The sequence below is a fragment of the Muntiacus reevesi genome, chromosome 1, assembly GCF_963930625.1.
Source record: "Muntiacus reevesi chromosome 1, mMunRee1.1, whole genome shotgun sequence".
NCBI classification, from domain to species: Eukaryota; Metazoa; Chordata; class Mammalia; order Artiodactyla; family Cervidae; genus Muntiacus; species Muntiacus reevesi.
In genome coordinates, this window is record NC_089249.1 from 212,298,725 (window position 1) to 212,313,328 (window position 14,604).

Consider the following 14,604-nt stretch of genomic DNA (forward strand, 5'->3'; position numbering starts at 1 on the left):
GACCTCCAAGCCTTTTCTTCAGCAGCACAACCCTATTCCCTCAAACATCCAGACTTCATTTCCTCATTGAGATCCAAACTTTCTCCTGAATATGTCCTAGTTGCTTTATATTGGTCTTAATTCACATTCCTCGGAGGACTTCCCAGGTAGCACTAGTGGTAAAGAACAAGCTTGCCAATGAAGGAGATATAAGAGATGTGGGTTTGATCCCTGCAACCCACTTCAGTATTCTTGCCTGGAGAAGCCCATGGACAGACGGAGCCTGGTGGCCATGGTGTCCATGGGGCCACAAAAAGTCTGACACAACTTAAGTGACTTGGCATGCATGCTCATTTGCCAGAACTGAACACAGTATTCCAACCAAGGTCTGACCAAGGCAAAATAGGGTGGGGTTCTTACCTTACCCATCACAGACGATTCTGTTAAGACTGGCTTTTTGGTAGCCACATCAAACTGCTAACTCTGGGAGCTTCCCTGGTGATTCAGTGGCTAAGATTCCATGGTCCCAATGCAAGGGGGCCTGGGTTGGATCCCTGGTCAGGGAACTAGATTCTGCATGCTGCAACTAAGACCTGGCACAGCCAAATAAACATTTTTTTAAGAAGAAGAAAAAAAAAACTCTGCTAACTTTTACTGAGCTGATGCAGCCACTTTAAAGTAACAAATTCAAAATTCAAAACCATTATTTCTTACCAAGTAATAGGCTTCTGGAGAAGGAAATGGCAACCCACTCCAGTCTTCTTGCCTAGACAGAGGAGCCTGGCAGGCTACAGTTCATGGGATCACAGAGAGTCAGACACAACTGAGTGACTAACAACAAAATGGGCTTCCTGGTGGCTCAGATGGTAAAGAATCCACCTGCAATGCAGGAAACCTGGGTTCGATCTCTGGGTTGGGAAGATCCCCTGGAGAAGGGAACGGTTATCCACTCCAGTATTCTTGTCTGGAGAATTCCACGGACAGAGGAGCCTGGTGGGCTACAGTCCATGGGGTTGAAAAGAGTGAGACACAATTGAGTGACTTTCACTTTCACAGTGTAGCTCTATAGGTTATCCAGACCTCTTCTGTTCCCCCACCCAAAGACCATCCATAAGCCTCGCCCAATAAACATAAAAGCGTGAGAAATGGGTAAAGTTTTCTGTCTTGTACATTCCTTTAAGGAAGTTGAAAGTTATTTGATTTGCCTGATTCCTCAAAATACCCCAGGTCAAAAATTGTCATCTCAAAACATGATGCACCTTGGTGAACTATTTCATAAATCTTTAAACCTCATGAAGGATATCTAACACATTAAACCATTAAATGAATCCCGTGTAATTAATATTATTAGAACAACATAGGAGATAATATGTCATCTGAACCACCTAATTCTGAAGCCCAGCCATATTTATAATGTTGACCCAGGACAGCTTATCCTAAGCCTTGCTTTCTCCCCTAGAAAGGGGGATGATACTCTGATCTTGCCACGTCTTCTATAAAGTGCCTGACACAGTTCCTGGCCTGTGGAGGATGGGCAGTAAATATTAAGCTTCCCCACGCAGCACAGATTATTCCAGTTTGCGCTCCACTTCCCTTAATAGATTCCAAGCTCTTAGAGAAAGGGCCTGGGACTTGCTTGTCTTCACATCCCTCAAACCCTCAACACCCAGCCTGAGTACACACACATTCCTCTTGAATATAAATGTGAGCATTTGGCTTCGAATTCAGTTGTATATCATACAGAAATAATTACATTTCTGTTCTGGCTTCTCAGTTTCAAAGGGATATTCTTAAATTCTCATAGAGTAGCTGAGATTGCTTATTTTATATATGTATATATACATGGGGAGAGAGAGAGACTTTCCTCAAGTCTCAGGCAGTTGTGTTCAAATGTGGCTCAAGGGCTCATCTATTCAGGAAAACAGGTTGGCACTGACATTTCTAACACTTTTAATGTTGACCCAACTTTTAGCTCTATTTCTCTCCTCAAGTAATGGTGTTTCAAGACACAGCTATAACAGGAGGGAACAGAGGAGGCTCTGATGGGGAAAGTCAGCCTCCGATATATCCAATTTCTGACCTATGGCTCAGTCAGCTCAGGGAAAGGTTTGTGGGTTCCCAGTGCCTTCCCTGAGCAATAAAATTAAGAGAGCTCACTCCCACACGGCCTCAAGCAGGCTGAGGTAATTGTTACTGTTATGGCTTTAGCAATGTGAGTGGGAGAAGATGAGAATTCTGAAAGAGATTTATTTACTGCAAAGCATCCCAAATATCTCACTAATCTGCTTTTCATTTGGCAAACTTTTCCATCATTAAAAGTGCCATGCTCGGCTCTGCGGTTTATGACAAAGCAAAAGATGCCCCTGGGAGGCCAAGCAGCAAAATGGAAAGAACATGGGCTCTGGAACGAGTTAGACGCAGGCTTGATTTCCAAGTGTGCTACTTATTTGCTCTGCGACTGTGGGCAGTGTACCTGAGTCTGTTAGAACCCCAGCCTCCTCGTTGGTCAAGAGAAGATGATTGTCCTGTCCTGGCTTATGAATACAGAGATCAGCCCGAGGCCCTTGGGCCCTGTTTGTTTCCCCTTTAAGGTTCAATGGTCACCTGCAAAATGAAGATCATAATAGTATCAACCTCATACACTTTGTGATGAGGATTTAAATGGGCGAATGTATATAAACTGTTTAGAGTCTGGCACAGAGCAAGTGCTATGTAATTGTTTGTTATCATCATTAAGGATTAAATGACACGCGGAAAGAACACTTTGAATGGTCATTTGTACCTGCTACATAGGAGGTGCTCAACACATGCACAAGAAAATAGCTCTCATAACTAAAAACATTTCCTTGGGGCATGTAGAAACTCCTCGGGTGGGAGGAACCTTTCAAAATTATACACTCAGAACTTAGGAGAAGGAGGGATCACACAGATCAAACCTGGTTACAGAGAAACAGACCGATAGAGGTAGAAGCAGGAGAGCAGGGACGAGAGGCAGAGAAGGGAGCTTCCCTGGTCGGGTGGCACAGTTAGCAGAAATGAAAATTCCAGGTCTCCTGATACCCTGAAGATCCTCTTTTCCCCACATCATACTGCCTTTTAAGTGTAGTCTTGATTAAGAAACACCTTCCTATAAACAGAGTTCAGATTTTCAGGTGACCTCTGAGCCTCTCAGAGGCTTTAATAAAGTGAGAATAAAGAAAAGTGGGCTCAGGATGGTTTAGGAAGATGCTGGGGATGTAAAGAGAGAGGATGGCTCTGCAACGAAACCCCAGCTCAGAGCAGATGCTATTCGCCTCACTCTGGACAGTGAAATAGGGGCGCTGCACCCAGATACTCGCCATCCACAAATCCAAATCCAGCAAGCTCTGTCTCCCATGGTTAATTTTTACTGTTGATTTTATGTTCCAGTTTAGATTTGTTTTGTTTTAAATGTACAGCTTCACTGAGTTCCAGATGCCTTACTCCTTAGCCCTAGGACTGAGAATCCTTTCCAGCTGATTTGGTTCACTCACCATGGAGGGAGGTAGAATATTCCCCTTCTGATTGGCAATACTAACTGAATTTCAATGGGTCTCCTATGTTTCCTTCCCTTCAACCAGGAAGACAGATTTGACCTAAGGCATTTTGCCTTTGAAAGCAATTTTCACTTCTATAGCTAGGTTGTTCCCCCTCCCCCAATTAACCAAAGAAATAGAAGCCAAGAATACAAGAAAGAGAGCACAGAAAATAGAAGGGGAAGAATCAGCCCTGAGTTGAACACAAATATTGATATTTGGGGTCCCCTAAGCTTGAGTCTAGCTCTCTCTTTTGGTCTGAGATTCTGGGCCTGTCTGGAAGTTAACAGATATTAGTCTGCTAGAAAATACTAGTATTTTCATGAGAACTAAGGGGAGGACAAGATGACAGTCTTAATATAGTTTTGATGTTTTCCAGTTTGTCCATGGCCTACCTACCCTCATGGACTAGAACAAGAGGGTTGTCCCTCTAAAATTAAAGACAAGGGGTACTAACAATCCTGCCCTGCTTTGAGATCCAAAAGGGAGAAGACTGCATGTCCAGCTTCTGCCTGGCTCACATTTACAACTTCAAGAAAGAATTCAGAGGTGGAGGTAAGAATCGTACCAAGGGAGGCTGCCAACTGAGAGAAAAATCTGTGCCCCCTCTGAGGGCAGCCAGGCTGCCAACGTGGGGGCTGAAGCAGAGGAAGAAGAAAACACATCATGAAACCCACAGGAGGTGGAAAGAACTGGGGCACATGGAGGCGCCAACCCCTGGGACTTCACTGGGGGTGGGTGAAGAGGTTTGTAACAGCCAAAGAGATAAAAAGTTTAAAATACTGGTTATTACCATTGATGTGACCCCTTTTAAAACTCCAGGCTAGCATGGCCTGAGAAAATGGGCTGACACTGGTAACATCACCTCTTTCTGTTATCTCTCTACAGTTTAATCTGCACAGTTTTTGTAATGAGCATCCCTAGTGGGCTTTATTCATCCAGACGAATGCTCTCCTGATGCAGGAGTTCCCAGTACAAGAAATATAATTCTTGATTCTTAGAATTCAATTATGTGCTGCTTGTTGTATATTAAAGTAATTCAAACTACCATACCACAGGAGTATATGATTTGTATTGCTTTTCTTATAAGTGAGACAGGTTGGTACAGAATCATCCATTTTCTCACCCAGGCTCCTTTACAACTAATCACACAGGTTTGAGAAATAGCAGGTCAATGCTAGAGGCACAGTGCGTGTCCATGAGAGAATTTCCCAGCAAAGAAGCAATATAAGGAACTGTTAAATCAATTAAAACAAGGAGACTAACACATTAGCAGGCTATAGAAAGTAAACCAAAACCTAAGGCTGCAATGTCTCAAGGTTAAGAAAGCGAAACCTAATGACGACCAATCATAAATAGACAACTGAACTTTTCCAAACAATGCACCTGCTTCAGCCAATCAGATAATTCCCTTCCTTTGCTTCCTTTCCATCTTCTCTATAAAGTCTGTCTCCCAGCTCCTGTATGTGGAGCACCCTAACCACTTCCCATTTGGTGCTGTCTGATTCAAATCAAATTTGCTAAAATAAACTCAAAATTTGAATATGCTTCAATTTATCTTTCCCTGGTGGTTTAGACAGTAAAGAATCTGCCTGCAACGCAGGAGACCTGGGCTCCATCCCTGGGTAGGGAAGATGCTCTGGAGAAAGAAATGGCAACCCACTCCAGTATTCTTGCCTGGAGAATTCCAAGGACAGAGGAGCCTGGTAGGCCAGTCTATGGGGTGGAAAGAGTAGGACACAACTGAGCAACTTTCACTTTCAATTTATCTTTAGACAGAACTAAGCAACATTAGTCCAGAAGATACCCCCCAAAAAAGCCTTATTATTAGCTAGAGCCTAGCCTTAACCTATATGGGTCTCAGTTTCCTCATGAGTTAAAAAAAAAAAAAAAAATCTTGCAGCTAAACAGATTTCATATGCCTCCCTTTGGAATTCTTGTGAGGGCCAAAAGAGAATATCTGAAACATTTTCTAATCTGTAACTCACTGTAAAAGTATGGGGTCACCTAGCCCACTGGAACAATGGAACTTCGTTTTCAGGTACGTTAAAATACCTGCTTTCCTAACTGTGATTTACAATTTAATAGCTTATAAAATGCATCACTCCAGCTCCTAATGCTTAGGTGATGACATGAAGTGCGAAGGCAAAGAAAAAGACCAAATCCCCTTCCACCATACTATCCAGGCAGTCTTAGCTCATATTAGAAATCTCTGTATGATGTTACATTCTAACATCCAATATTAAGCTTCCTTTTAGAAAGAAAAAAAAAATACGTGCCAGCACTAAGTTGCTCTTGCCAGGTTATCTTAAATGACTGTGGGTATCTTCTTAAGGCACTTCACCAATCAGCGTGCCACCAACCTAGTGGACTGTGACCACACACACCAAAAGTGTGACTAGAGATAAGCATCCATCCCATGAAAAAAAAAAACTAGGGGCTTCTGGTGAACAGAAGTTAAATTGGAGTCTGTGGGTGGTGACAGCAGAAGAAGTAGGTCATCCTTTTAAACCTCATTTCCTCCACGGTTTTATGTTAATAGAGACCCAACCACCAAAAAGTGAGTTTCCATATTGCCTAGAGAAAATAATGTCCAAATAATTTGAATATTTTTCAGATAACTTTCCTTAATACCCTATGCAACTGAGAAATCCCACAGGCTTGTAAATCTTAGCAAAGCCATTGTTTCCAGCTCTAAACCCTGCCTCTGGGTTTGGCTTTCTGTCTTTCTTTACGGATGAATAACATGTTCAATCAAGTTTGTTTTTCTTGTTACTCTGGGAACCAAGATCATTTTGCATAAACTTAATCCTCATTTTCAGGCTCTCTGACTTTACCTTCCCTTTATCATCACTACTAGAACAGGAGAGTCACACTCCAGAAATCTCACGGGGCACAGGAGAGCTATGCTGTGCAGTGGGACAAGTCACTTCTGAAGTCTTAAGAACAGGGTTGCCTCAGAGAAGATGCTTCACACCTAAGCCAGATTCTCACTAGTAAGAATCAGATAAGACTTCACTCAGTGACCCCTCTGCTATGAATGCTCTCCTGTCCACTTTCTCTAGTAGCTTTCCCAATAGTTCAGTTGGTAAAGAATCTTCCTGCAATGCAGGAGACCCCAGTTTGATTCCTGGGTCAGGAAGATCTGCAGGAGAAGGGATAGGCTACCCACTCCAGTATTCTTGGGCTTCCCTTGTGGTTTAGCTGGTAAAGAATCTGCCCGCAATACGTGAGACTTGGTTTTGATCCCTGGGTTGGGAAGATCCCCTGGAGAAGGGAAAGGCTACCCACTCCAGCATTCTGGACTAGAGAATTTCATGGACTGTATAGTCCATGGTGTCGTAAAGAGTCAGACATGACTGAGCGACTTTCACCTGACTTTAGTGAGAATGGCCCACTCCCCACCTTTGCCGCCACTAAGGCTTTTACAAGCGTCAATCACAGCACTTCAGTCATCTGCTTACTTGTATTTCTGTCAACCCTCACCGGACTGAAGACTTTTACAAAGGCAGAACCTTTGTCTTATTTATTTTAGGATTCCTCAGATCATGCTTGCCAATGGTTGGTATGTAATAGGCTGTACAGAAATGTCTGTTGAAGGATTAACTTAATTGACAAGTTGATTGATTGAATGAATGCCACAGATGAATGCACCTTATAAATCTCCCACCACTAGACAAATGTAAGTCATTATTACAAGGAATTCCATGGATAAGCTTTGAACTTGAGGTAATTAGGCAATTGCTCAAAGTCAAGAGGTAATGGACCTTTTCATAGCATCCTTTGTTTTTGTTTATTTACTTAATCTAGACAGTTGCCAAGAATTTACATACCATAAGATAATAACACACTAAAAAAAAAAAACAGCCCATGCATTAGAAATGCTGAGAAATACTCTCCTGGTTAAATTAGCATTGTCCCTTAGAGACACAATGATAAAATAACAGACTTTAAGTTCCTCCTTAGGTACCTACTGGTGTGCTGGGAAGACATTAACGCTAATACCAACACAAAACACTGAGGGGACTGCCCTCAGGTGCCCGTTATGTTTTTACCAGTTGCTCTCAGTATGAGAGTATTTACAGGAAGCAGCTGGGTATTTCAGGTTTGTTTGTTTTTTTTCACAATTCAATTCATAAAACTTGGACACTAGCTATGTGTTGGCTAAACACAAGAGATGCAAATAAGGATTTCAAGGTGGCATGTGGGTTGCATGAAAGGGTCTTGACAAGATCACATATACCACAACCAATGCAGAATGAAATGCCATAAGATAAATGTATTGACTCCCCAGTGCTGTGGGTCTAGAGGCAGAGACAGAACAGGCCGCTGGAGAAGATCAGAAAAGACTTCACAGAGGAGGTGGTATCCACGATAAAAGTTAAGCTTTGGACAATATGTCAATCCACACAGACAGGGAGAACAGCATGGTGGGGTTGGCGGGGGAGGTGGGGAGTGGCAGGATGGGAGGGATTCCAAGGAGGCATGACGCTGTACAGAAAGTCCAGCAGCAGGGCCAGCTCCCTTCATTTCTCTGTTTTCATTACATCTACTCCTGGGATGCTCATCTGACTCTGGTAATAGACAATTTGATAGTAGCTATATTCAATGTAAAATGACACTGATATTATTATGGTAAATTCCTCTTTTTTCACAGCAGCAATAAACATTATCTTGAAGCAATGGATCAAATACTACATTTATATAATATCCCTAGAGAAATTATTCAAAACTGAAATACATTTTAAGTATACTTTAATTACATTTTCTTTAATTTTTATTGAAAGTCAAAACAAATACTTCTCAGCCTTTTCTGAAAATGATCTGTGCTTAGCATGGAAAAAATCTTGTAATTACTATCGCATAACATCTTGCCAAGCTCTACATCATTTCATCCTTGCCACATTCTGATGTCTAGTATTAGAATTAACTTCTTTGGAATTTTATTTACATTTATTTATTTTTAATTGGAGGATAACTGCTTTACTCTTTGGGATATTTTTAAGAGCTGGGAATGGGCATGTTTAACTGTTTAAAATTTCCTAATTTCATCAAATTCTAAAACAACCCCTTCAATCTGTGACAGAAATAAAGAACTGGTTTAATGGTATATCTCCCAAACTAATGTTTTATAGGATATTAATAAGTGTTTCATTAAAAAATGAGAAATATTCATGGAACAAAGTTAAGTAAAAGTTTCCACACTTACGTGTGGAATTTAAAACACTCAACAAACCAGTGAATAAAAACAAAAAGGAGAAAGACTAGCAGAAACAGAGAATACACTGGTGGTTGCCAGTGGGGAGAGAGGAGGGAGAGGGGCATTATAGGCATGCCCTATAGGATTAAAAATGTGGTTGTTATATCATGGGATTATATGAAATTGTGTGTGTGAAACTTCTGAAAATTGTAAAGCATTGTAGAATTTAAAGAATTTTCATTCAATAAAAAAATTTTAATTAAAAAATTCTTAATTTGAATAGAGATTATCTGAATATGCTTTTAAACTGTTCATAGAGTAGGTGATTCAATATCTGACAAAGTAAAGGGTATATACATCTTTTCCAATCAGACACCTCAGGAGTCTTTGACTTTACTCCAACAATACTGCCTTTACTCAAAATATTTTTGAACACCTCTTAAAATTTCCATTAGTTTATGACACAGACTCAGTAATGACAAATTTTCATCATATTATAAGTAGATCTGGAGGATAGACAAACATCTAGAGCCAGATCAGGAAAATACGGTAAATGGTATTTTTCTTCTTTTTTTTAAATTTTTTCTTTTTTTCCATTTATTTTTATTAGTTGGAGGCTAATTACTTTACAATATTGTAGTGGTTTTTGCCATACACTGACATGAGTCAGCCATGGATTTACATGTGTTCCCCATCCTGAACCCCCCACCCTCTTCCCTCCCCATCCCATCCCTCTGGGTCATCCCAGTGCACCAGCCCTGAGCACTTGTCTCATGCATCCAACCTGGACTGGCGATCAGTAAATGGTATTTTGATCAACTGGAATCTCCCTGTCAGGTAATGATACCAACTTTCTGTATAACTTATAAAGTGGTTCCGAAATCAGTAAGACCAGAACTCAAAAGTGCTTTAAATAATGGTGACATCATTAGAAAAGACAACTTTCTCCAAAAAGAATGTGACAAATTAAGGCTTTGTTATAAACACTGAGATGGTTGTTCAAAATAGTTCTCAATCTCATTTTTCACATTTTGTTCAAAAGTAACTTGCTAAGACAAATTCTTAAAGAACTTGTTATATACTACCTAGCAAATGGGTTATTTCCCTTTTAAGTGTTGTTTGAAAGGAGAGATAAGGCTTATTCTGTCTGCTCTGGCTCCCTCTCCTTTTCAAGGTAGAAAAAAAAAATCTGAGAGGAGAATATATTTGAGAACAGTATATCTGACAAGGGGTTAATATCCAAAATACATTACACAAAGAACACATGCAATTCAATTCCAAAAAACAAACAACCTGATCAAAAAATGGGCAGAGGATCTGAACAGACATTTTCCCAAAGAAGGCACACAGATGGCCAGCAGACACATGAAAAGATGCTCAACATTGCTTTTCATCAGGAAAATGCAAATCAAAATGACAATGCAAGACCAGCTCACACCTGTCAGAATGACTACCATCAAAAAGACAACCAATAAACATGTAACAAGAAATATATGAAAGGGAATCCTCACACATCATTGGTGGGACTCTGGAGGTTCCTAAAGAAATCAAAAAGAGAACTACCATACATTCCAGCAATTCTACCTGTGAGTAATATCCAAAGAAAACAAAAACACTAATTCAAAAAGATATATGTGTTCCAATGCTCATTAAAGCACTATTTAAGTAGACAAAATACAAAAGAAACCTAAGTGTCTATACACAGACAAATGGATAAAGATGTGGGATATGACAAAAGTACAATGGAATATTCCTCTTGTCATTTGCAACAGCATGGATGAACCTAAATGGTATTATCCTAAGTGAAATAAGTTAGAGAAAGACAAATACCAAATAAACATGAAATGAAAACAGAATCATACATAGAGAGAACAGGTGATTTCCAGAAGGCAGGGGTGGGGAGGGAAGGTGAAGCAGATGCAGAAGACAAGAGATACAAACCTCCAGTTAGATGATAAATAAACCACCGGAATATAGCAGCATAAGGAATATGATTAGTAATATTTTAACAAGTTTGTACATGGACAGATGGTTACTTGAGTTATCATGGTGATCATTTTATAATATATGCAGTGTCAAATTACTATGTAGTAACCTAAACTAACATAATTGCATACATCAACTGTTTCAATTAAAAAAAAAAAAAAAAGGTTTTCCAGAAATGAAAATAAGTGAGTGAGTGATAGTTGCTCAGTCATGTCCAACTCTTTGCAACCCCAAGGACTGTAGCCTGCCAGGCTCCTCTGTCCATGGAATTCTCCAGGTAAGGTGGGGCAAAAACTACTTGTTGCTTACAGCAGGTGTTCCCAACCTCCAGGATTTAATGCCTGATGTTTGAGATGAAGCTGATTTAATAATAATAGAAGTAAAGTGCACAATAAATGTAATGCACTTGAATAATCCCAAAGCTATCCCCAAACCCCAGTCTGTAGAAAAACTGTCTTCCACAAAACCAGTCCCTGGTGCCAAGAAGATTGGGGACCACTCATCTACAGAATACCTATTCTTTTCCTCTTTCTCAGTAGCAGAATTCAGTTTTGTGGGGACCATTATACATTTAGCTAAAACAAAAACATTTCCCCACCTCCTTTGTGGTTGCTATGGTTACAGGACACAGCTTTGGCCTAAGAAATGAAGGCAGTAAAATTTCCTAAAAGAAGGACAGAATCAATTGGTAGTTCTGCATTCTACTGAAGCACAGGCACAGTGCTGAGATGCTGGGGGTGGGATTACCATTCTACACACTTATGGCTACTAAAGAAGAAAGGTGGAGGAGAGAGAAATTAGGAGACTGGGATTGACATCAGTCAGTTCAGTCACTCAGTCATGTCCTATTCTTTGCACCCCATTGACTGCAGCACACCAGGCCTCCCTGTGCTTCACCAACTCCCAGAGCTCGCTTAAACTCCTGTCCATCAAGCTGGTGATGCCATCCAACCATCTCATCCTCTGTTGTCCCCTTCTCCTCCTGCCTTCAATCTTTCCCAGCATCAGGGTCTTTTCCAATGAGTCAGTTCTTTGCATCAGGTGGCCAAAATATTGGAGGTCCAGCTTCAGCATCAGTCCTTCCAATGAAAATTCAGGACTGATTTCCCTTAGGATTGACTGTTTTGATCTCCTTGCTGTCCAAGAGACTCTCAAGAGTCTTCTCCAACACCACAATTCAAAAGCATCAATTTTTCAGAGCTCAGCTTTCTTTATGGTTCATCTCTAACATCCATACATGACTACTGGGAAAACCATAGCTTTGACTAGACGGACCTTTGTCAGCAAAGTAATGTCTCTGCTTTTTAACATTCTGTCTAGGTTTGTCAAAGCTTTTCTTCCAAGGAGTAAGTGTCTTTTAATTTCATGGCTAAAGTCATCATTTGCAGTGATTTTGAAGCCCAAGAAAATAAAGTCTGTCACTGTTTCCATTGTTTCCCCATCTATTTGCCATGAAGTTATGGGACTGGATACCATGATCTTAGTTTTTTTGAATGTTGAGATTTAAGCCAATTTTTTACCCTCCTCTTTCACTTTCATTAAGAGGCTCTTTAGCTCCTCCTCACTTTCTGCCATAAGGGTGGTATCATCTGCATATCTGAAGTCATTGATCTTTCTCCCTGCAATCTTGATTCCAGCTTGTGCTTCATCCAGCCTGGCATTTCACATGATGTACTCTGCATATAAGTTAAGTAAACAAATGGGGGCTTGAAAAACACACTACTATATATAAAACAGGTAGTTATCAAGGACATAGGGTATAACACAAGGAACTCAACTCAATATTCTGTAATAGCCTAAATGGGAAAAGAATCTGAAAAAAATAGGGACATGTGTATGAATAACTGAAATACTTTGCAGCACACCTGAAGTTAACATAAAATTCAACCACACTTCACTATAAAATTTTTTTAATTTAATGAAAAATATAAGATAAGTGACAAGGAGACAACATAGGGAATATAGTCAATATTTCAGGATAACTGTAAACAGAGCATAACTCAACTTCCCTGGTAGCTCAAATGGTAAAGAATGTGCCTGCAATGGAGGAGACTCTGGTTCAATCCCTGGGTCAGGAAGATTCCCTGGAGGAGGAAATAGCCACTCCAGTATTCTTGCCTGGGAAATCCCATGGACAGATTGCAAATCACTATACTGTACATCTGTAACATATGTTATACATCAGTTATATTCAATTAACAAAATAGTAGGGAGGGATCAAGAGGAGTGCAGCCAGTTAGGACCTCCAGGAGGCAGACACTGAATCAGAGTTAGGAGTGCAACTCTGGGATTATTGGGAGGGTGAAGATCAAAAGTGGTGTTGGGGGGTGGTGGGGGTTGATCCACGAAATCCTTCAGATTTTCTCATTTGAAAATGTGACTACCCTTATGAAAAGAAAGAGGGAAGAAGGCAGTATTCAACAGGAGAAGCCTTGAATTGAAATGCCTATCTGACAAAAATCTCAGCAAAGCCAATGGGACCCTCCAGAGTGGAAACTGTCTATCTGATGAATCCTATATTGCACAGAAATGGCCATGCCCAAGTGCCTCCTGCTATGTTGAGGCATTCCTTGGGGGCTGCCTGGGAAAAGTGTGGCCCTGGATGGAAAGTTGAGGCGGATCCTGAAAGCATTACATTTGGAATCTCTCCAGATGGGAAATTCTTTCTTGAAAGAAGACTGCAGCAGTGGGCCCACAGCCACCACCACAGTGACAGGCTCAGTCCTAACATCCTTAATCTGGGACTGCTGCTGGCAATCCCACCTCACTGGGTGAGGAAAGGGAAACCACCCATTTCTTCAGTTCTCCGTCTGGGGATTTCAGCTCTCTTGGCTTCTATAAATGATCAACCCAGATTACATTGGGTGAGACTCCAGTTAACAGTGAATTAGGTGCCTGAGGGAACGGTACCATTCACCACAATTGTACATTCGCCACAATTCCAGGCCATAAGAGCTCTAGTCAATGAAACAACAGCCTAAGAGCAATGCTGTCATCAAGCAAATACAAGCACCAGTTTCCCAGGAGAATTTTAGTGACAACAAGTTGAATAATTACTTGCAAAAACAGAAATAATAGGCTTAATGAATGTCTGCTTAGAGAGACTGGTGTTTGGACCTTACTGTGAGGATTTTCAGATAGCTATTCACATTAAGGAAATTATACTGTTTACTTACTTCTGGATTCTTAACTGCATTGTCCGTGACTGAAGTGCTATGAGTCTGACTTCCAGAGAACCTTAGGAAGCACATTTTAACCTCTCTGGGCCCCAAATTCCTCTTCACAAAATGAGGAGGTGTATGACGTACCACTGCAAGTATTGAATAAACAGAAGGGATTGAGGGTGCAGAAAGGGTTACACAGGTGATGGAAAAGCTGAGAGTCAAACAGGAAATGATGACATAACCCAGATGTCAACAACATCTGGAAGCCAATCCCACCTTTAGGTTGCAGAACAGAGACAAGAGGTAGTACTGCTGGAACTCAGGAGAGTCCATGAGCCAACAAAGCTGGAACCACGGACAGCGTGTACAGTGGGAGCTGGAGCCACAGGAAAAATTCCCCTGCTGCCAGAGCATCAGCCCAGAGCAGAAGGAGGAGGGAACTTACCCCGGCTTCTCCCAATCTCCCTCCTCCAGGTTCTCACCAGGGCCTCCAGTGGCTCAACCCAATGAGAAGCCATCAAACAGGACTTTGGTGAACCACAGCCTCTGTAGGTAGCCCTGCAGAAGCCTCTATAGTTCTTCATGATAGAGAACTCGACGGGGGAAGGACAAAAAAGGAACCCAGGCAGAGCAGGTCCAAGACCACCATAGTCTAGATCAAACACATCCACACGTTTTCAGAAGTAGGTCACAAGAAAACAAAAACATAATTGGGAAGACT